The sequence below is a fragment of the Malus domestica genome, chromosome 16 (assembly GCF_042453785.1).
Source record: "Malus domestica chromosome 16, GDT2T_hap1".
Lineage (NCBI taxonomy): Eukaryota > Viridiplantae > Streptophyta > Magnoliopsida > Rosales > Rosaceae > Malus > Malus domestica.
The window spans coordinates 27,235,690-27,258,344 of NC_091676.1; the positions used below are offsets into that span (position 1 = coordinate 27,235,690).

Genomic DNA, 22,655 nt, shown 5'->3' on the forward strand with positions numbered 1-22,655 from the left:
TTTAACCCTCAACAATGACCGAAGAGAGTTCATTTATCTGGAGGGAGAAAGCTGCTCCATTCTGTCCTTTTTTCGACGTTGAAGTTAACCCAAATCAACGTCTTAGTCCAGTGTTATTAAATGAGTTCAACTATCTTCCCAGGGAAAGAGCTGTGTCACTAGCTCTGGGAGGACGATCTAAACTTGCCTAAGTCATGGAGTCATTCCTATGCCTAAATCCACTCACGAACCTATGAGGCCTGGTTGTGCAAAGACCAGCTCGTCATGTCATGGCTGCTTAACTCTATTGAGTGAAAGATTGCTAAGATCTTCAGCTATGCCGAATCATGCAGCTCGAGTGTTCGGACTCAAGAAAGACATCGCTGGCTTGCAATAGGAAGGAAAATCCTTTGTGCAACACTTTGGAAGTTTGACAACGAAGTGGAACGAGCTCAATGTTTATCGCCCTCACACCACCGATATTGCAGTATTGTTGAAGGGGGTTGAGGAAGATGAAATATTCCAACTATTGGCAAGCTTATGCTCATAATTTGAGGACCTTCGAAGTCATATTTTCATTAACCCTGACCTTCCATAATTCTCGAGCATCTGTGCTACCATTCAAATGGGAGGAAGTCCGCTGTAAGGTGATGAATAGAAGGTCAAGACCAACTTGCCTAAAGTAAGGGCCTATGCTTTCAATTATAAATTAGAGGAGAGAAGTTACAAAAGAAAGCGACTGGTCTTGAAATGTAGCCACTGTAACGCTGGTGGTCCTTCAATAGACAGGTGTTGGATCCTCCATCCAGAATTAAGGCCCAAGTTTTTTAGAGATCACAAGGGTTCCTCAAAGGGCCCCTACAACTCACCTCACATATCAAACTTCGTTGCTTCTTCAACCTCAGAGGAGATGTTGAATTTCATTGCCAATCTAGCAAGTCTGATCAATGAAGCAGACATGGCAACAGTAACCAGACAACATCGCTCGGGCAGTTTGCACGCTTTCTAGCTGCGAATGAAAGCATATCACCCAAGGACATCCCAGGTATTCTGAAATCCTTGTCAACTGCTCTCCAAGTTTCAAAAAAAATTATTTGATTTGTTCCAAAAGAAAAATATTGGTAAAATAAATAAATTATCACAAAAAAAAAAAAAAAAAAACCACATACACACAAATAACAAGTTAGCGCATGAAAATTAAAATTTACATCTCATTTATTTATGCATTGGGCTAAAATTATAAAAGTAATTTTGCATCTCGCATATACGTCTCTAAGATTAAAAATCTTTTTAGGAGGGCTCGGAGCAAGGATACAAGAAACGAAGTACACATGAAGCAACTAAAATGGTTACGAATGGAGAGAGAGGGAGAGAGTGTGTTTTGGTCATTCTAAGTTCAAAGACTTTCCTCTAACTTCCCAAATCTCAGAGGCTGACATTAGAGGAAGAGAGCTAAATGTAGCCAAGAGCAACTTGCCGGCAAGACTCTGCTGATTAGAGCAAGATACTGTAAAAGCCGGCAAGTCATCCTTGGCTGCATTCCGATCTCTTCTGCTTGATGCAAACACTCTGAGACTTTTATATACAAATACAATGCCCGAAATATGCATTCGAATACGTTTACTTCCATTCATATATATAGGCAGAAACAAGATGATATAGATTCATATAATAGTGCGCGACACTTGCATTGCCGACTTGATCAGCTTTACAGTTATCAAAAGAAAACAGCTTTGCGGTGTGAATATGATTATGCCTCCCAAAGGCCACAACAGAATCCTAATTTTCCATGAAAAGTATATGGTCCATATTCAATTAACTTTTGGGACCTTTTCCTGTTGAAAAAGTTAGCAATTTCCTTTTATTTTTTGTTAGTTCTTATGTGCTATTTTATGTATTAGATTTTTATAGTCACTACTACATAAAATAGTTTTCGCGATGAAATAAAAATCGTCGCATAAAAAAGATTTTCGCTGTTAAAATGATACACGATGAATACTTCGTCGCCCACAGTTCGTTGCACAAGGCTCGTAAAGAAAAGTATTGCGCGACAAAGAGAAAAACAATCATCGTGCAATATAGTTTGTGCGATGAAAAGAGAATTCGTCACATTAAGTACAAAGGGACGAAGCATATTCGTCGCACAAACTTTCTTGCACGAGGAACTACCAGTCGTCGCATGAAGTTTAAAAGGACAAAGGCTTTCATGGTGCAAGAGTGATGAAGGCAAGCTTCGTCGCATAAAGTTTTAAGGGACGAAGCTTTCCTTATCGTAAGATTTATCTATGTTGTCACGCGTGTAAATAGGGACGACGAAATGTTTCTTTAGGCAAACCATTTTTAAATTTAAAAACAAATGTTTAGAAAATGAGTTTTAAATATATTAATTTTTTTTGGTAAATTTTATTAGGAACAGTAATTGATAAAAGAAAAACAAAACTACAATTCTATTCCATTGCTGGTGGTTCAGGTATTCAGTGCAGTTTTGTCACATTCAACACCAAACTTCCACTCGCGGAAAGAGGATATGAATATGTTGTCGATGCACTTCATCATATTTGGGTCACTTTTATCAATGTCCCAATTAGGTTGTTATGCAAAAATTAATAAATTATAAATTTCACTAATATAATATATTTAACAAAAATAATAATTATTTAACTAATAAATTAACACAAACTTCTAACTCATAGTGCGTCTTTATCTCCTCAATTCTCTTTGATGAACGAGCACCTAAATCTACCATCGTACTCAAATTTAAATAACAACAGGAATTGTAGTATAGAAAAAAGTATAGTGTTTCCAAAACGAATTCTGAAGAATAGAGAGAGCCAAACTGTATATTTAATGGAAGTTTGAGAACATTGCGGGACAAAGGGTTTGTCGCGCAAAACCCTGCACTAAATAGAATATTTGAGAACATTCCTCTAATTCAATAGCATTGATTCCTCTTGACTTAGAAAACTGACAGTTTGGCGTAAATGTTCATATCTTGCGCGACGAAACCTTCGTTGTGTAATATTTCCGGGGGTAAATTTTCGTCGTGCACTTGTTTGCAACCAAAAAAGGACTTACCTGCGTTTTTCTCCCACACTTTGCGCAGCGAAGTCGTTATATCGTGCTGCAAAGCCCTTTTGCGGGACAAAACGTTTCGTTGCGCATTGTTCGATGATTTTGCAAGACGATGGGTCATTTTCGTTGAGCAAAACACACTAGTGTGACAAATTTTGCTTTGTAGCATAAAGATCTGTCATGCAAATAGTTTTTTCTACTGGTGAGTAAAAAATTTAGGATTGTTTTCCTATTTTCAAATAAAAAAAGTTACTCTTATCACATTTTTCGTATTATATTTATACTATATTTTTAATTGATATGTGATCCACATGTGATGGTGGATCCTACTGCTATTAAAAAAATGATATCGAAATGTAATGTAAAATGTAATAAACGTAGCTTTACACTTTTAAGTGGGCAGGTTTCATTCATAAAATTTGAAATTTCTCATTTTACAAAAAGAGAATATCCCTAAACCCGCGTCCACCAAAGTTGACATTTCCTCATTTGGTTTGGAGAACAAAGTGAGGCCCAGCGGATGATCTTTGGTCCCACTTCACATTCACTACATGGAACAAAATCTTAATCAAGAAAGGTTGTGTGACGCCTATTTTTTCCTGACCTCCATAACTTGCGAGCATTCACCATATTACTCAAATTTAGGGGACGGACACACGTCACATGGGATAACCATGACTAACCATTGTTAACTAATACATATTGTAATAGGGGTGTGCTATTCACACATCTATTTTTACTTCTTACACACCCTTTATTAATTTCTGCCCTTTGATCTTCTTTAATTCAGTCGATCCGACGGCCATAAATTAAAAGGGTGTGTATGAAGTAAAAAGGGGTGTGTGGATAGCACACCCCATTGTAATATTAGTATATATGATAAAGAGAAAACTAATTTAGAAATTAAATTGAACTTCCACATTTGTACTCATTAAAACTTTCGATTACTTTCCCTTATCAATCCATTTAGATTCATATGTGTTTGTAAATATGAATACAAGCAATATCACAACTTTAGAACTCGTTTGAAAATGTTTTTAAAATGACTGAAAGCGCTTTTGGTGAAATTTTGATTTTGGGTCCGAAATCCATTTAGATTCATATGTGTGTATATATAAGTGATATTATAACTTTAGAACTTGTTTGAAAGTGTTCTTAAAATTACTAAAAGCGTTTTTTTGTGAAATTGATTTTGGGTTCAAAAAGCACATTGTTTAAAGAAACATTAGATGCATGCTTCTTGCATGAAGCACTTAAAGTGCTTTACTAGGATCCTATCTGTTTCAAAAACATTTTCACCAAAAACGCTTTCAGTTATTTAAAAACATTTCCAAACAAGCCCTTCATTTACACTAGATGAAGGAAAAGTTCATAACTAATATAGCAATTCAGCACTTGCACTTTGATTCATATATAATTACGTTGCTCACTTTGCAGCCGAAAGGAGAGTTTTTATCATATATAATTAAGGTTCTCACTTCCGCAGCCTCTAAACGTCTCTGAAAGTGCTGATACATGGCCCCTGCCATTGCAAAAGTAGCATTATCCTCATCAGATGAGGAGTTATCACTCCATGGTTGAGCCATTACAGTTTGGTGGTTGAGTGGTTTTTGAGAATAAAGGGATTGGAAGCTTATGTATTATAGAATTAGTGTGATACCATTTATAAAGAGTGAATGATATTAGAGATAACGATCCAACGAGTTAGTTTGAGAAGAGAAATCTGATCTAACAGTTAGTGGAAGATGAAATCTTATCTTGTCTAATTTCGGAGAATATGCCAATCAAATAGAAAGACCAACGGATGAGATTGAGATAAGATAATCCAATCCAACGACGGTTATGAAATAAAGTGTTATTTTGTTTGATTTTGGAGAATGTGTCAATTAGATAAATAAACCAACGGATGAGATGGAGATAAGATAATCCAATCCAATGGTTGTCATGAAATGAAATTTTTTCTTGTCTAATTTCATAGAAACAAACCAACGGATGAGATTGAGATAGAAAAAAACCTAATCCAACCATGCATAAGTGATGAGATATAACTTTGTCAGAATTTGAATTTTTTAGGTTGAAAAGTTCATTAAAAAAATTTAAGATAACACGTCTAAAATCGACTTAAGCAAAATTAAGGCAAAAATAAATTTAGTGCCTATTCAAATTACTATATAATTAAATATTAGTCCCATATAGAGCCCGAAAGGTATATAGCCCCTCATTGTGAGAGATTCCTTTTTAGGGCCTCAAAGATTCCTTGAAGCTCTAAATTGGACTGTCCACCACTCTTCCAGCCCCATATAAAGTTCCTCATTGGGGATGCTCTAAACATATTCATATCGCTTTCCAAAAGATTATGGCTTTTCCCGAACGAAGTTGTCCTCTGGATAGTAGGTCGAACAATGCCTTTGCATTCAATGACACAATGACAACAGGTTCTGCATTAGAAGTTGTGAATTTCTTTTTTAGCATTTGAAGGTATTTGGGTAAATTTATACATGTGTTTTGCCATATTTGAAAGTTATTATAAAATCTAACATTTACAAAATTAAGAGTCAAATTTCTCCACCCGGGTATGTAAGAGCAGCTCAATCCAGGCCCTGCCCCTGATCAGTCTTCCCTTGTGTGATCAATAAAAGCCAAGAAAAAATCTCTACTCTTGGCAGAATACAATTTTCTTAAACATCTTATTAGCACAAGAATGAGGAATTTCATTCTTGGAGATAAATCAGCCATTCATTTTACAATAAACTTAGTAGAAAGATTTGGAGTCACGTACCCCAAACATAATAATCCTTCTTTCTTTTAAAGGAATATGAATACCAGAAATAATATCAACAATATGAACCGGAACCAGAGATGAAAGTTTAGGAATGTCCCACCCACTACTAGAATTATAGTTATAAGACACCAATATTTGCACACTATTTGCAATTGGTGACTATAGACATTAAGGTGGAAAATGCTCCTTACAAACCTAGTTGTGAATGACCACTTCGCCTGGAAGGTTGTCTTTGTTGATAATCGGAGTCTGGCCTCAACCGTGAACGTATGCTCGTCCGTGGGCTTGATTGGGAGTGCACGCTCCTCCACGTGCTAAGACGAGAGTATACGCTATCCCGAGGATCCAGGCGGGAGTGTAAACTGCCAAAACACTTGGATCGTGGCTGGTTAAGAGGCTGATTGCTGGGACGTTGTTGGAGAGGTTCGTCATTTGCCCTCATCTTGCTTCGGGACACCTCGTCCGGGGCATGCTGCAAAAGCTGATTAACCAAGGTTGTCTGTTGCACGAAGGCACTTATCAACTTTATGACTCGTCGGGACAAGTGTTATTCGCCATGCGGGATGGAAGGGCATGGATGATAGGTTTCTCTATAGGTGGTGGAAGTGTAGTGGACTCCGAGTGGAAAATTTAAGCTAGGATAGGCCAAATTCGCAGAAACTCAGGATGAAAATGCCCCCAGTTCAATCGTCGGTCCAAAAATCTGAAGCTGGGATGGTTGAACTAGTTTTGGACCGGTTGATATCACCATATAGGCCACGGGAGCAGGTTGGGCCGTAGAAGTGGGTCGTGCCACGTGTGGGGCGCGTAGGTGCGGTGCGGCGCTGGGAGCATGTTGGATTTGGGCCGAGGGGATGGTCGACGCAGCTTGCGCCTGTAATGCATCTTGGACATGCACTGTTTGGGCTGTGGTTTGAGTTTGCTCACGCTAGGCTTAGCTCGGCTGCCCTACTATCTGGGTTGTAGATTGGGCCACTTCCTAGGCTACTTGAGCAGCTGCTGTCAATGCTTGGGCTTGGTTCTGGGTTTGGGCTGCTGTAGTGGTAGTGCATAAGGCCATGGTCTACTGCCATGAAGTTGGCCAACTCCCCATTGCCATGGTGGTGGTGCTCCGTGGTGGCAAAGTTGTTCCTCTTACCGTCGCGTTGAGCTTTGTGGATCGTTGTGGTAGGGCTACATCGCAATCTCCATCATTTGATCTGAATCTTTGAATGTAGGAAGTTTTGTTCGTTGTGGTTTCCAAATTTCTCGCCAGTGTATTTTTCTCCTACGTCTATTCAAAGAATTAAAAAAATTCTAAAAATAAGAACGTATGAAAAGTTTACAAACAAACGAGAAATGAGAAACTTTGAATGCGAGTCTTCTTCGAGTATGTGAATCAAACTCTCAATGAAAGCACCAATTTGTGGATGCAAATTTCCGCTGTCTTCTCCTTTGACGAAAATGCGCCTACAAACTAATAACATCTAAGATTAAGGCTAAAGCCTCACACGCCCACGATGAATGGGGGGCTTTGGCTGAAGGATCTCCGATGCCAAAGTTAGAATTTGAGAGAGAAAGTATTTAGGAATTTTTGGGGAGAGAATGGCTTAGCATTTTAGTGAGAAAACATGACTATTTATAGGAGAGTGACCGGCCCTATTTGGAGAATATGAGCCGGCCACATATGGTCAAATTATGAGTGTAATTGCAAGATATTATGTGAAATAATATCTTGCAATTAACTTGGCAATTAATCACAAATTGAATAGGAAAATTGGTTGTTACCTTTTGAGTGAGGAGTGATGAGAGGGTTTTGAATAAATACCATTTTGATCACTTTTGACTCTTCCTTGATTGAGCCGTTATTGTCCGTTGCATGCGCAATCCTGGTGTGCCTCGAGAGTAATTTTGTCCTTTTACCCAAAATTACACATGTCCCCTCCGTAATTTTCTTTATATTTTTGGCTCCATAATGAGGACCCATAAGAATACATGCACCCCTATTAGACAAATGGTTGTCAATGGAACATGTTGAATTAGCGTTGGAAAATACTCAATTGGAGTAGTCTTGAAAGGAGTAGAAGAGTATGCCATGCTCGATGGTGCCCTTGATATAACTATAGATACGCTTGACTACTTGAAGATGAGTGGACTCTAGGTTATGCATAAATTGACATACTTGATTAACTGCATAGGCGATGTCGGGACAAGATAAAGTTAAACATTGGAGCCCACCCATCATACTACGATAAGTCTCTGGATTAGAAACGACTTCACCTTCATGCGTCGACAAATGCATAGAGGAAGGATATGACGTATGATTTGTTTTGAACAGGTCCATTGTAAATTCTTCAACAAGTCGAAAGGATAATGAGTTTGAGATAACTAAAAATGGCTAGTTGTTCGTGTGACCTCCATTCCAAAAAAAAATTAAGATCCTCTGGTCTCCCTTCCAAGGAAAAAATTAAGATCCCCTAGCTTACGAGTAGCAAAAGTAGCACATAACATACCGTTGAACTAGTAACTGCATCAGAATTAGACCTTGTGATGATTAATTCATCAACATGCTAAAACATATAATGAATATGCAGATGAGTGGTGAATAATAAAGAAGCATCGGATTTGCTTGGAGAAAAGCCTTGGCTACACAATTCAATTATAGGAGCATATTTATGTGACTTTGTTATCTTATTTCTTTGCATTTATTTCGTTAATTTCCATTTATTTTCGTAATTTAAGTTATTTTCGTATTTTTGCAAGTCCAATTGGTAAAGATGACAATAAATAGCTAAATGGAGCAATTTGGAGCAGTTTTGGACTTGGATTGGATGGCATGCGTGGATAACATATGGGCTAGATGTTTTTGGTGTTTAAATGGTGCTAGACATGTGCTAAAATCTGGAGAAATTAAAGTTGAGGCTTGGAAGACAAGGAATTACATAAGAAAGAGGAATCCTAATTGGAGAGGAACATTATCTTATCTTATCTTATCTTATCCTATCTTATCTTATCTCCAGCTGCAAGGAGGAATCCTAATCACATTCCAACACTTTCTACCTGATTTTTAGAGTCCTAAAATAACTCAAAAACACCAAAACCCTATCCTCCTTGGATTCAGCCATTTTCCCCTATATATATGAAATTCCTGCAAAGATTTAGGGTGTGCCATGCCTACCAATCATTCATTGAAGTTGCTGGAATTTTCAGAGTTCTTTCTATTTTTTTTTTTAAGTTTCAATGTTTATTTTAGATTGTTTTTCAGTTATGATGAACATGTGTAACTAAGTTTCTTTTTAGCTAGAGATGAATTCGAAGTCATGATCATATGTTTTATATAAATTGATTACATCAAGTTATTGTTTCATAAGACATGAATGCGATTTACTTATTTGCTTTATAAAGAACTTATTCGTGTATGTTTATAAAGGGTGCACACTTAGTTTGCTTGCAGGGATTTGATGCTAGAATATAAGGGAATTTCACCTAATCGTTACGAACTTATATTTACAAGTAGTAAAAGTCACCAGTCATGATTGAGTTAAGTAAATTCTTGGCAGGAGTATCATATTTTTCATAGTTACGAATGCTTTGTCAATGCTTATGATTTTCACAAAACTTAATGAACTTGGAGATGTATCTCTATCATGCTTTTCATAGTTAGGGAACTTGAAAAGAATAATTTGGTTGCGTCACTGAGTCCAATTCAATGAACTTAGGAAAATCTGATTAATTAGTGTTGTTCACAGTTAATTTGGGGCATTGTCATTCATGGTTTATAGGAAGAATAACTAGAAATCGATTTGTATGCATATGTTTCATGTGTGGAGACGAATCCTTTAGATATCCTTTCATCCATATTTCATTCACAACTTAATTTACTTGCTGCATTTTACTTTTGTTTTAATTAAATTCGTCCAAAATCCCCCCAGTCTTGTTTTGTTGTTAGTTTAACCTAGTTTTCAGTTTTATAAGTTTAATTTGTGTTGTTTAGCATCCCTTCTAATCCCCGGAATAGAACGATCCCTACTTACTCGCACTAAAATAGCATAATTTATATGGTTTAATTTGTGTGTTAGTTTCTACGACATCAAATTTTGGCGCCGTTGCCGGGGATTAGTAAAATTGCTAATCACTCTGTTTTTTGTTTATTTTTCTTTTAATATTTGATTTAGTATTATTTCTTTGATTTCAGGTACTAGAGAAGTAAGACATGGCAAGTGCAAATCTTCAAGCTCAAATGGCAAATCTTACTTCTCTTATGTCGCAGTATATCGAAAGGTCCACAATGCAAAGTGTGGCTACATTTGGTGTGTCCTATAGGCAAGGATATCAAACTAATCAACATCCTCAATTAATTGAGAATGGAAGTTAGGATAGTGTCAATGCTTGGGATTATCAAGGCCATAATCAATCAAGGAACAACTTGTTTCCAACATTTACAATCCAGGTGTGAGAGATCATTCAAATTTTATGTGGAGAGAACCTCAACAAGTTCAACAAGAAGGATATTGGCAGCCATCTGAGGAGTTCTATTCAAGACCTATGCAACCACCACAGCTTCCCTCACAAAAATTCCAACCAAATTCAAATATGTCCATGGATCATGTTAAAATTCTTCAAACACTAAATACTTCTTATGCTTCTTTGACTCAGGACTTAGAAAACCAAGCTAAAGAGATCGCAGAATTCATAGGACAAATTCGAGAACAAAGCGAACTTTCCAGCTTAACTATTGTCATTTCAATATGAGATTTTGAAATTGTTAAAGCTATCACTTTGGGAAGTGGTATGGAGGTTGGAGCTGAACCAAAGATGTCCAAACATAGCCTAAAAGTGGACAAAGAGATAGGAGGAGGAAGACTCAGCCACAACAAGCTTAGAAGAAGCCTTGCCGCAACACCCAATCATCTTTAATCCTATTGCTGCAGCTACCCTAGCTCCACCACCATCCAATTCTAGTAAGGTTGTTCTGAATTCAATTATTTCTAACCTTATTCCACCAAATGTACCTTTTCCTCACAGGTTTATGTAATCCAAGAAAGAAGAGAGTGAAAAAGATATCCTGGAAGCCTTCCAAAAGTTGCAAGTTAATATCCCGATTCTTGGTACAATAAAGCAAGTTCCAGAATGTGCTGAATTTTTTAAAGAGCTTTGTACAACAAGAAGGAGGATTCAAGAGAAAGAAGTGGCTAGGGAGTATCCAGAATTCATCAAAGATGATGTACCTGAGACAACCATCCCCAAAGAAGTTGGATTTTATAACACGGGACAAGTCACTGCCCTCATACCAAATCTGGTCGAGAGCAACATTCCTGAAACTTTCGAAGTAGTGTTTATCTTTGAGTTCTTGCCGCAGCACATAGGTAAGCCACCTCCTCAAATTTCAATTTCGTTTTCTACTAACATGTTGTTGATTTCAAGTATCACCTTCCATTCAAAGATTAACTTCGCTTGTCCGGCTGGAAGACGTTATCTTCTGTTGCTTTCTTGTTTAAGTTTATTTTTTAAACATTGAGGACAATGTTTTGTTGCTTGCTTGTGAAAAAAACCAAAAAGAGTCGTTTTTGTTGCTTGCTTATGTCTTAGGGTACCTTCCAACACAATGATGAGGATTTGGTTTTTAATTGCATGACTGTTAAAGAAAGTTACAAACATGGGCGGAAGTTTGATATGATCTTTGGTTAATACTTTGTTGTAGTTGTCATTTATGAATTCACATGTAATCACAAAGAGAAAAAAAAAAAAAAGTTTTTGTTACATGCTTGAAGGAAGAAACTCAAACTAATGCTATAACCTTGTGAGACTTGAGCCTATTCTTTGTTTAGAGAGTTATTAATCTGTGATATTGTTGCTTTCTAAAGTCTTTGCATGATCTCATTATTTCTTTGCTTGGTTGCTACTTGGAATGCTTTTTGATCATTTTAGTTCCAAATACTAGAACTCATGCCCGTTTCATTCAAAACATAAATTGATTGCATGACAAATAACAAGATGAAGTTGTTTAGTTACCACCAGAGCCAAAAAGCCTTATCCCTTGCATATGTATTGTAGGTTTAACCCCTTTGAGCCTTATTTAGCCTATTTTCTTTGTTAGCCTCCATTATCACTACCTAGCCTAGCATAGGAATATCCATACCCTTGTTCTTAAAGAATAGTGAAGCATGACTTGTTGGGAATTCCTTTTGATTTATGATTTGCAGAAGAATAAGTGTGGGGGAAGGATTTGTTCTTTTGAATCTAGTGAAGTAGTTCTTATGTTTTATGTTTCAAAGAAAACGGAAAAGAAAAAGGAAAACAAAAAGAAGAAAAAAATGTTGAAAAAAAAAAGGAGAAAAGAAAAAGAGGTTGAAAGGAAGTGAGAATGAATTCATAAGCGTTGGTTGTTGAAAAAAGGATCAAAAAATGTGAATCTGACCCTAAAGTTGTATGAATATCCCCTTTGTGTTTAAAGTTGGGTGCTACAATCAAAAGTTGAATTCTAAGTGTTGATTTCATTACTTTGCTTACTATCACTTTAAGAACCCTTATTTATCCTTAACCTTTCTTTGTTAGCCAATACCTTTGCCCCATTACAACCCTTAGACTTTTATCTTGATTGTTATGTGTTTCAATATGTGGAGTTTGAAATTGGTACAAGCATATGGAATCCCTGGTTCTTGCTTCTAAGTAGTGGCATTCCGTTCATAAGATCATATATATGTTTGTATTAATAAAATTCAGAAAGTTCCTTCTTTGTTCTATCATATGTGAGTGCTAGTCTACATGTTTACATCAATCTTCTCACATATACTTACTTAATTTAGGGAGTGTAGTCAGAAAATCTGTGTGAAAATAGAGAGTATATCCAGTGAGGAATTGAGTGAATTCTCTAAGGCATGTTTACTACTTCCAAATGTTGTTTGATTAAATGCGAGCTAGTGAGTGGTTACTGCGGTTAAGTATAAGCTCAAAAATAAGAATGGCTAAAATCTATGTAAGTAATGATTTCTAACATGTCATGTTTCATTGGAAATCCCTAAGGTAATTGTTGGAAGGTTTAAGTTTTGTTTTGTTTTCTTCGTTTTGCTCGGGGACTAGCAAAAGCTAAGTGTGAGGGAATTTGATAGGAGCATATTTATGCGACTTTGTTATCTTATTTCTTTGCATTTATTTCATTAATTTCCATTTATTTTGGTAATTTAAGTTATTTTCGTATTATTGTAGGTTCAATTGGTAAAGATGACAATAAATAGCTAAATGGAGCAATTTGGAGCAATTTTGGACTTGGATTGGATAACATGCGTGGATATCATATGGACTGGAAATTTTTGGTGTTTAAATGGTGCTAGACATGTGTTAAAATCTGGAGAAATTAAAGTTGAGGCTTGGAAGACAAGGAATTACACAAGAAAGAGGAATCCTAGTTGGAGAGGGACATTATCTTATCTTATCTTATCCTATCTTATCCAACATTATCTTATCTTATCTCCAGCTGCAAGTAGGAATCCTAATCACATTCCAACACTTTCTACCTGATTTTTAGAGTCCTAAAATAACTCAAAAACACCAAAACCCTTTCCTCCTTGGATTCATCCATTTTCCCCTATATATATGAAATTCTTGCAAAGAGTTAGGGTGTGCCATGCCTACCAATCATCCATTGAAGTTGCTGGAATTTTCAGAGTTCTTTCTATCGTTGTTTTAAGTTTCAATGTTTATTTTAGATTGTTTTTCAGTTATGATGAACATGTGTAACTAAGTTTCTTTTTAGCCAAAGGTGAATTCGAAGCCATGATCATATGTTTTTATAAATTGATTACATCCAGTTATTGTTTCATAAGATGTGAATGCGATTTACTTATCGGCTTTATAGAGAACTTATTCTTGTATATTTATTAAGGGTGCACACTTAGTTTGCATGCAGGGATTTGATGCTAGAATATAAGGGAATTTCACCTAATCGTTGTGAACTTATATTTGCAAGTAGTAAAAGTCACTAGTCATGATTGAGTTAAGTAAATTCTTAGCAGGAGTATCATACTTTTCATAGTTACAAATGCTTTGTCAATTCTTATGATTTTCACAAAGCTTAATGATCTTGGAGATGTATCTCTATAATGCTTTTCATAGTTAGGAAACTTGAGAAGAATAATTTGGTTGCGTCGCTGAGTCCAATTCAATGAACTTAGGAAAATCTAAGAATTAATTAGTGTTGTTCACAGTTAATTTGGGGCATTATCATTCATGGTTTATAAGAAGAATAACTGGAAATCGATTTGTATGCATATGTTTCATGTGTGGAGAAGAATCCTTTAGATATCTTTTCATCCATATTTCATTCACAACTTAATTTACTTGCTGCACTTTACTTTTGTTTTAATTAAATTCGTCCAAAATCCCCTAGTCTTGTTTTGTTGTTAGTTTAACTTATTTTTCAGTTTTATAAGTTTAATTTGTGTTGTTTAGCATCCCTTCTAATCCCCGAAATAGAACGATCCCAACTTACGCGTACTATGATTGCATAATTTATAGGGTTTAATTTGTGTATTTGTTTCTACCACATCATTCAACCATTGGACCAATCTCGAGGGGCTTTTTTCAACCCATAACGATCTTTACGAAGAACCATTGTAGCAATGACAATCTTCACTTACTTATTGAACGGGTAATTAGGCATATCTCTTAAAATTGCCTATCTTTTCTTCCATACACCAAATGTTCATTCAATGATGCTCCTAAGAGAAGAATTCATGTGGTTGAATACCTCTTTATGACCCATTGGTTCAGCACCCCTACCAAGGCCAGGATATGATATTTTTCAACTTTATAAGGTCCCAAATTACCTCTCATTTGTGGGCACCCTGCATCTGCCAATAATATTTTTCTGACAATTGAAAATTTTTGTTTTGTAATAATGTAATAATTATACAAAGCATGCATGTAAAATGTTATAATAAGTATGAAGATTTCGGCAAAACAACAAGTATGAAGATTACCATTTGGAGGCTTAAAAAAATTTAAATTTGGGTTTCGTAGCACAGATAAAAATACCCTTGTATCATGTGCAGTGCTTTCCCATCCAGAACAAGTATATGCGGATTGCATGTCAAAATTACATGTAGCCATAACATTTTGAGTCGGCCTTTCTTTCCTACCAATGTATGGAACTTGATCCGGAGGTGGTATTGAAGCATCAACATGTACTCCATCTATCCTAAAAATAATAGCATAGAAGAAAACCGTCAACCTACACTTATAGTTTGCAAAGAAATTAGAAAAAGAGTCAAACTTTACCTTAAAATGAGGCATGTATCTTGTATCTCTCCTTACCATGACACTCCGAATCCATCGGTGTGATAATATCTATTGCCATCTTACATACAATATCCAATATAGCACCAAAGTATCTACTAACAGCCTCACCAAAATGTTGAATTCTCTCTTGCGGTTATCTAATTTTCACACCATGTCCCAACATATGCAAGAACATTCCTAATATTTCAATTGCATTCATTCTCGTGGAACCTCTCACTCGATAATTAGTTAGCAAGTCATTGGATAATCAATAAAAGACATCTTTGTTTATCCTAAACATTCTATAGCATCGCACGTAATTCCCTTGTAGTACTTCCATTAATCAAATATTACCTGTTTGGGAAGAATTCATATACGGAGTTTTGTTGACATATTTTAAATAAATAAAATATATCAACAACTCTCGCTACAACGCATATAATTAGACTATCTTTCAAATCCTCATCATCATCAAAGGTGGTCATATTGAATATACACCTGCAACCTAATACATAATTCAACATTCCATAAGTCATAATCCAACAATCAATAAGAAGTCATAATCCTACATTCAAGAATAAGTCATAATCTAACGTTCAACAAGAACTAATAATCCAACATTCAATAAACACAAAATAAAAGCAACATTTAACACATAGTTGTAATTCATAGTTTCAGTTCATTGTTTTTTGTTAAACATAAATTTCAACCAAGTAAGCCGGACTTCGTGATGTTTTATGGTAGAGAACATCTCTCGCTTCTCTGCACTACAAAATAAACAAGTAGCAAACAATCATAACTTGCTAGGTGGCTCACAACCAAGCAATTATGCAACAACCACAATCACTTTCGGAATACTACTGCCTATATGAAATTGCTTCATCAATGAGTTTGCAAAAGTAATCAATTTTCCCTGCTTCTCACTACTGCAAACACCCAGACATCATTCCCCAATTTATTTTTCCAACCCTCCTTCCACAATTTCTTTTGCCGACACCATTCCTCCAAACCTTATAGCTTCATTGTTGGAATTTACCCACTGAATTAAACCCATAAACATGTATCGTTACAAACCTCATCCCTTCACTCTTCCCTCTCCTCTTTCACTCAAACTCTCCCATCCCCAAATTAAAAAACCCAAACAAATAAATAATAAAATTTCAGATAAGTAAAACTTACCAGAGGAAGGTTGCCGAGCCGGGAGAATGCGACTTGGAGAACAAGAGAGATCACTGGGAGGAAGGACGCCTTCTTTTAGATCTAGTGTGAAATGGGGTTCTTAGAGAGTGGCAAGACTGATAGTGTGAGAATTGGAAAATTGAAAAATTCATTTATTTGTTACTGTTCACCTGTGTTTCTCCGAAAAAAGCTAGTTTTCTAAAGCTAGTTTTTCTAGCTACCGATATTTGGCTTTTTTTTTCACCCAAAACTTTGAAAAAAAAAAGTTCATTTCAAGTGTTTACCAAATACTTAAAATGCCCTGACTTTTTTTATACCCTTTTTTTTTAAAGTTAAGCTAAACCAAATCAGTACTAAGTCTAACAAGATGAACGCACCAATTGGAATTATCAATGATGAGTACCCTCCATCCAAGCTTGGCAAGATACTACTACAAAACCATTTATTAGTGTCATTACGATAACCGACAAGAAACGTATATTACTGTACGATATTAAGTAAAGTCCGACAGAAAATGGATGTAGTGGCGGATATAATAAGCGACAGAATTGCTAGCGTCAGGAAATGAATTTTCCGACAGAAAATACTCTAAAACTGACAGAAATTGTGTCGAATATAACAGACAGAGAATATATTAATAATGAATAAATAAGAGCATTCTCTATTGGATAAAACTAACAGAAAATACTATAAAATCGTCAGAACTTGTGTCGGATATAACCGACAGAGAATTTATTAATAATGAATAATTAAGAGCATTCTCTGTTGGATAAAACCGACAGAAAATATGTTAATTATAAAAAAAAATATAAATCACTTTCTAAATCATTTCCTTCCCTTTCAAATTTGCCTCCATTGCATTCACTGCATTTTCCAGCTTTGAGATGTGTAGTGTTCCTCTAAAGTACACCATATTCTTCAATTCTTTAAGTTTGTTTCTTGTTTCGCAGCTAACCTGAATATATATATATATATATATATATATATATATATATATATAGTTCGACAAAAGTTTGACCCTGAACAACAAGAAAAGGATTGGAAAGACATATAAATATATTTGAAAAAGAAAAAAAAAAAAGACAAATCGGAAATTTATGCAAGTTGTGCAGACTGGTTAGACACCCCATGCTTCATGGCAACATCAAGGTCTTAAACCAGAAAATTTCATCTAGCTCCAGATGTCATAGGTTGACAAGATTTTTCAAGTTCTTGGGCAAATTGAAAATCCAAGGACAACGCAAAAGTTTTAGTGTCTCCAAATTGAAGAGGTTGCATACTGAATCAGGTTGCTCCTTGTTAATAACAAAAAAACATTAGTGATGCATATTTACCAAAAAAAAACCTACATAAAAGCTCTAAACAAAGACCAATTTTCAATATATGCATAATATTTGATAAGGTATCTCAAGTCAAGATTCAAAATACAAACTCCATTTAATAACATAATCAAAATTTAAAACACAAACTGAACGTAATACAAATAATTTAAAAGTACTGGTTTTGGAATGTTGCTTCTCGAATTGTTCATCCATGGTGATTGAAGCGAGAAGGAGAAGGGGTGAAGAGAAGGAGAAGGAAATGAGGAGAGGAGAAAAGGGGGAATGAAGGGGGAAGGGAGAAGGCAACGGTGCAAGGAAGAGATGAAGGGGTTTATTTTGAAAAATTTTCATTACTGTCGGTTATAACCGACAGAAAATAAAAATGGGGGCAAAAATCCCGCCAAAATTCCATCCCAAAATTTTAAATTCCCCCCCCCCCCCGAAAAAAATTGTTACAATTTAAAAAAATAAAATAATAATTGTTTGGTTTAATAAATAAATACATAATATGTATTTAAGTAGAATACGTTTTTAAAAATTAAATAAATAATTGTTTGGTTTAATAGATAATAACCAATGTAAAATACGCGATAAAGAAACAAAAAGATAATTGTACAATGAAAATGTCATCACACAAACTAAATATTGCCTAATCAATACTTGAAAAACATAAATAAAAATTTAGCACAAATTACTTTTCCCACTTCAAAATTTAGGCAAATTTAACAGAGTTATGCATTCTACGAAACTAGTCAATGATCTAACCGTCAAACATGTTTGTAGATAGTACAAGATCGCATACGTAAAAAATCACAAAAAAAAAAAACATTAAGAGATTAGGTAACGGAACAAAAGTCTTCGACGGTTATAAACGAAAAATCACAATTTAATGGTTATTTTAGCTCCGTTTTTTATTATGTTTTTACAGCTACATTCCTCGACCCTAGAAGAATGCAATGAACGAATTCGATCTTCAATTTAAAATATTTACACTAGTGGATACCACAAAATCTTATTTTATACTTAATGGAAGTATAATATTAACTCTAAATGTTTGTTTAATCTACCGTTTTGACGCGATATGCATTATACAAAACTTTTTTCAACAATCCAACCGTCAAACTTATTTGTACACTCTGAGATTGCATATGTAAAAAATCGTGGAAAACAAAAATTTAGAGATTACGTAATGGAACAAAAGTTTTCGACGGTTATAAACGAAAAATCACAATTTAATGGTTATTTTAGCTCCGATTTTAATGATTTTTTTTATAGCTACACTACTCGACGCTATAAGAATGCAATGAATAAATTTGATCTTCAATTTAAAATGTTTACACCAGTGGATATTTTATACTTAATGGAAGTACAACATTAACTCTTAAGTATTTATTTAATCTACCGTTTTCACATGATACACATTCTACGAAACTTTTTTCAATGATCTCACCATCAAACTTGTTTGTACACACTCCGAGATCGCATACATAAAAAATCACAAAAAACAAACATTCAGATATTAGGTAACAGAACAAAAGTTTTCGACAGTTATAAACGAAAAATCACAATTTAACAGTTATTTTAGCTCTGATTTTGATGATTTTTTACAGCTACACTCCTCGACCCTATAAGAATGCATTGAATGAATTCGATCTTCAATTTAAAATATTTACACTAGTGGATACCACAAAATCTTATTTTATACTTGATGGGGAAGTATAACATTAACTCTACGTGTTTGTTTAATCTATCGTTTTGATGCAACACGCATTCTACGAAATATTTTTCAACGATCTAATCGTCAAACTTGTTTGTTCACACTCCGACATAGCATACATAAAAAATCGTAAAAAATAAATATTCAGAGATTAGGTAACGGAACAAAAGTTTTCAATGGTTATAAACGAAAAAGCACAATTTAAGGGCTATTTTAGCTCCAATTCTGATGTTTTTTTACAGCTACACTCCTCGACCCTATAAGAATACAATGAATGAATTCGATTTTCAATTTAAAATATTTACACTAGTGGATAAATCTTATTTTATATTTAATGGAAGTCTAACATTAACTCTTAAGTGTTTGTTAAATATATCAATTTCATAGGATATGCATTCTACGAAACTAGTTTCAACGAAACTGTCACATCTCGGCCCGAGCCCCCACCACATCTTGGGCTCGACTCCACCGTAGCACGATATTGTCTGCTTTGGGCCCTGACCACTCCCTCACGGATTTGTTTCTGGACACTCACATGAGAACTTCCCAGTGGGTCACCATGATGGAATTGCTCTCGTGCGAACTCACTTAACTTCGGAGTTCCAATGGAACCCGAAGTCAGTGAGCTCCCAAAAGGCCTCGTGCTAGGTAGAGATGGGAATATACATACAAGGCTTACAGGATCCTCACCCTTGGGCGATGTAGGATCTTACAGATCCAACCGTCAAATATGTTTGTATATACTCCGAGATAGCATTTGTAAACAATCGCAAAAAAAAAAAAAAAAAAAAAAAAAATTAAGAGATTAGGTAACGGGACCATGAGTGAAAAAAAAACATTCAAAGATTATTCTGGATGCCATCCAAAATTTTGCTTTGTTTGTGTTGATTATATCCGACAGGGCCATGTGTGAAAAAAAAATATTTAAGCCATGTGTTTATTTATTTATTTATTTTTAATCAATATAACATTTAAAATAATAAAATAGTCAATTTCTGTCAATTATAACTGCCAAAATACTAAAATAATAACCACTAGAAACTAAAATAATAAAATAGTCAATTTATGTCGGTTATAACCGCCGCTACTAACTTAAAAACAGCCGGAATATGTTAAAATATTATAAAAAAAAAAAGAATTCAAAAATACTGGTGGTTATAATAATTTTATGGCGGTTGCATCCGACACTAAATATCCGTCAGGAATTTATGTCGGATATAACCGATATGATTTCATTGTTATCTGACACCAACTGAATGATGTGTCGGATATCCGACATAATAGCTTATTAAACTGACACAATCATCCGACATCTAAAGCTAATATTGTAGTAGTGAGAGCCGTTTTATTAAAATAGGTCTAAGTCCCAAACCACCCTTATCAACAGGTTTACAAACCTCTTTCCAAGCAACAAGGGGAGCACCAGTAGCACCCGAAAAGAAAGATCTACTTGCATGATCAATAGCTTTAGCAGTACTCGAAGAGCACGGAAGGCAAGACAAAAAAATGTGGTTAGGCATGCTTGAAATAGTTGATTTTAACAAGGTTAACTTACCCGCCCCGGAGAGAGAGCTACTTTTCCAACCAGCAAGCCGTTGTTGAATCTGGAGAATTAACTCTTTTGGATTAATTGGGTCCTTCAAAATGAATCCCAAGTATTTCCAATGACAATTTTCATTACGCAGAAAATTGCTTATCACAAACATATTAGTAGAGAAATATAGTGAAGACCCATCTTTAGAAAACTTCATTTCAATCCCTAAAGAAGATCATGTTTTTAATACCGTATGTAAGATGAAAAACTAAAAATAGTCCCTTGACTCGTCTCCACGTTAGCTTATTATTCCATATTAGATTTAATTACTTTTCTATGAATTTAGTGTTTTTTTAGTTTTCCTATATTTGTCACATCTCTGCCCGGACCCCCACCACATCCCAGGCTTGACTCCACCGTAGCACAATATTGTCCGTTTTGGGCACCGACCATGCCCTCACTGTTTTGTTTCTGGAAATTCACACGAGAACTTCCCAATGGCTCACCCATCAGGGGATTGCTCTCGCGCGAACTCACTTTACTTCAGAGTTCTGATGGAAACCGAAGCCAATGAGCTCCCAAAAGGCCTCGTGCTAAGTAGAGATGGGAATATATATATAAGGCTTACAGGATCCACTCCCATAGGCGATGTAGAATGTTACAATCCACCCCCTTAAGGGCCTGACGTCCTCGTCGGCACATTTCCGCCCATGGATTGGTGATACCAAATTGTCACATCCCAGCCCGGATCCCTACCACATCCTGGGCTTGACTCCGCCGTAACACGATATTGTTCGCTTTGGGCCCCGATCGCGCCCTCATGGTTTTGTTTCTGGGAACTCACACGAGAACTTCCTAGTGGGTCGTCCATCATCGGATTGCTCTCGTGCGAACTCGCTTAATTTTGCAGTTTCAATGGAATCCGAAGTCAGTGAGCTCCCAAAATGCCTCGTGCTAGGTAGAGATGGTAATATACATATAAGGCTTACATGATCCCCTCCCCTGGGCGATGTGGGATGTTACAATATTACCCTTTTTATGGATTCAAACACACACAAAAAAAAATGAAAAGCATTTTGTAATCATAACTAATGTATGAGGCCTAACGAATCAATAATCCAAAAATTATCGAACCTAATGAACTAAAACATAAAAAAAACAAAACCTGTACCAAATTGACCGGACCTAATGAACTAAAACTTAAAAAATACAAACCGTACCAAATTGACCGGACGGAATCTATGGAACCTAATGAACTAAAACATAAAAAGTACAAACCATGCCCAATTGACCATACCGAATCTATCAGACCTAGTGAACTAAAGCATAAAAAATACAAATTGTACCAAACTGATCGTACTTAATCCATCAGACATAAACTATGGAGCAAAAAATAATCAAGAAAAATATGAAGGTGACATGTGGATTCTAGGGTAAAAAGGATCAAATTACCCTCAAGAAACACTGAAACTCCTACGCGCGAACAGTGGACAATCATCCCTCAATGAAGTCAAAAGTGCCCAAAATAGGTATTTATTTATAACCTATTTCATCCATCCTCATCAAATCTTCTCCACAAGGTAACCCTCAAATCATTCCTTTTTTATTATATTAATTAGCTAATTAATTGACTTATTATTCAATTAATTTGCTAATTAAACACAAATCATGAACTTCACCCACAAAACCATCCAAGTGGCCAGTCCATCTCCACCCAATGGGGCCGGCCACACCCCTACATAAACACCCTCATTCTCTCCAAAACTAAATTCCAATTCTCTTGCTAAATTCTCTAAATTCTCCAAACACTTTGGC

At 35.5% G+C, this 22,655-nt stretch overlaps 1 long non-coding RNA gene and 1 other non-coding gene across 2 annotated transcripts in view; both read right to left on the reverse strand.

The window, feature by feature from the left end:
* Positions 1-1,399: 1,399 nt before the first annotated feature.
* On the reverse strand, positions 1,400-1,557 carry MIR169A (microRNA MIR169a). Its single transcript, NR_120903.1, has one exon. It is a non-coding gene; the product is annotated as a microRNA MIR169a (primary transcript).
* A 20,800-nt stretch (positions 1,558-22,357) lies between these two features.
* LOC139192659 (uncharacterized) overlaps positions 22,358-22,655 on the reverse strand; it is an 88,328-nt gene continuing 88,030 nt past the window's right edge. Inside the window, exon 6 of the long non-coding RNA XR_011576895.1 lies at positions 22,358-22,575. This is a non-coding gene — a long non-coding RNA (uncharacterized lncRNA). The remainder of the gene's footprint in view (positions 22,576-22,655) is intronic.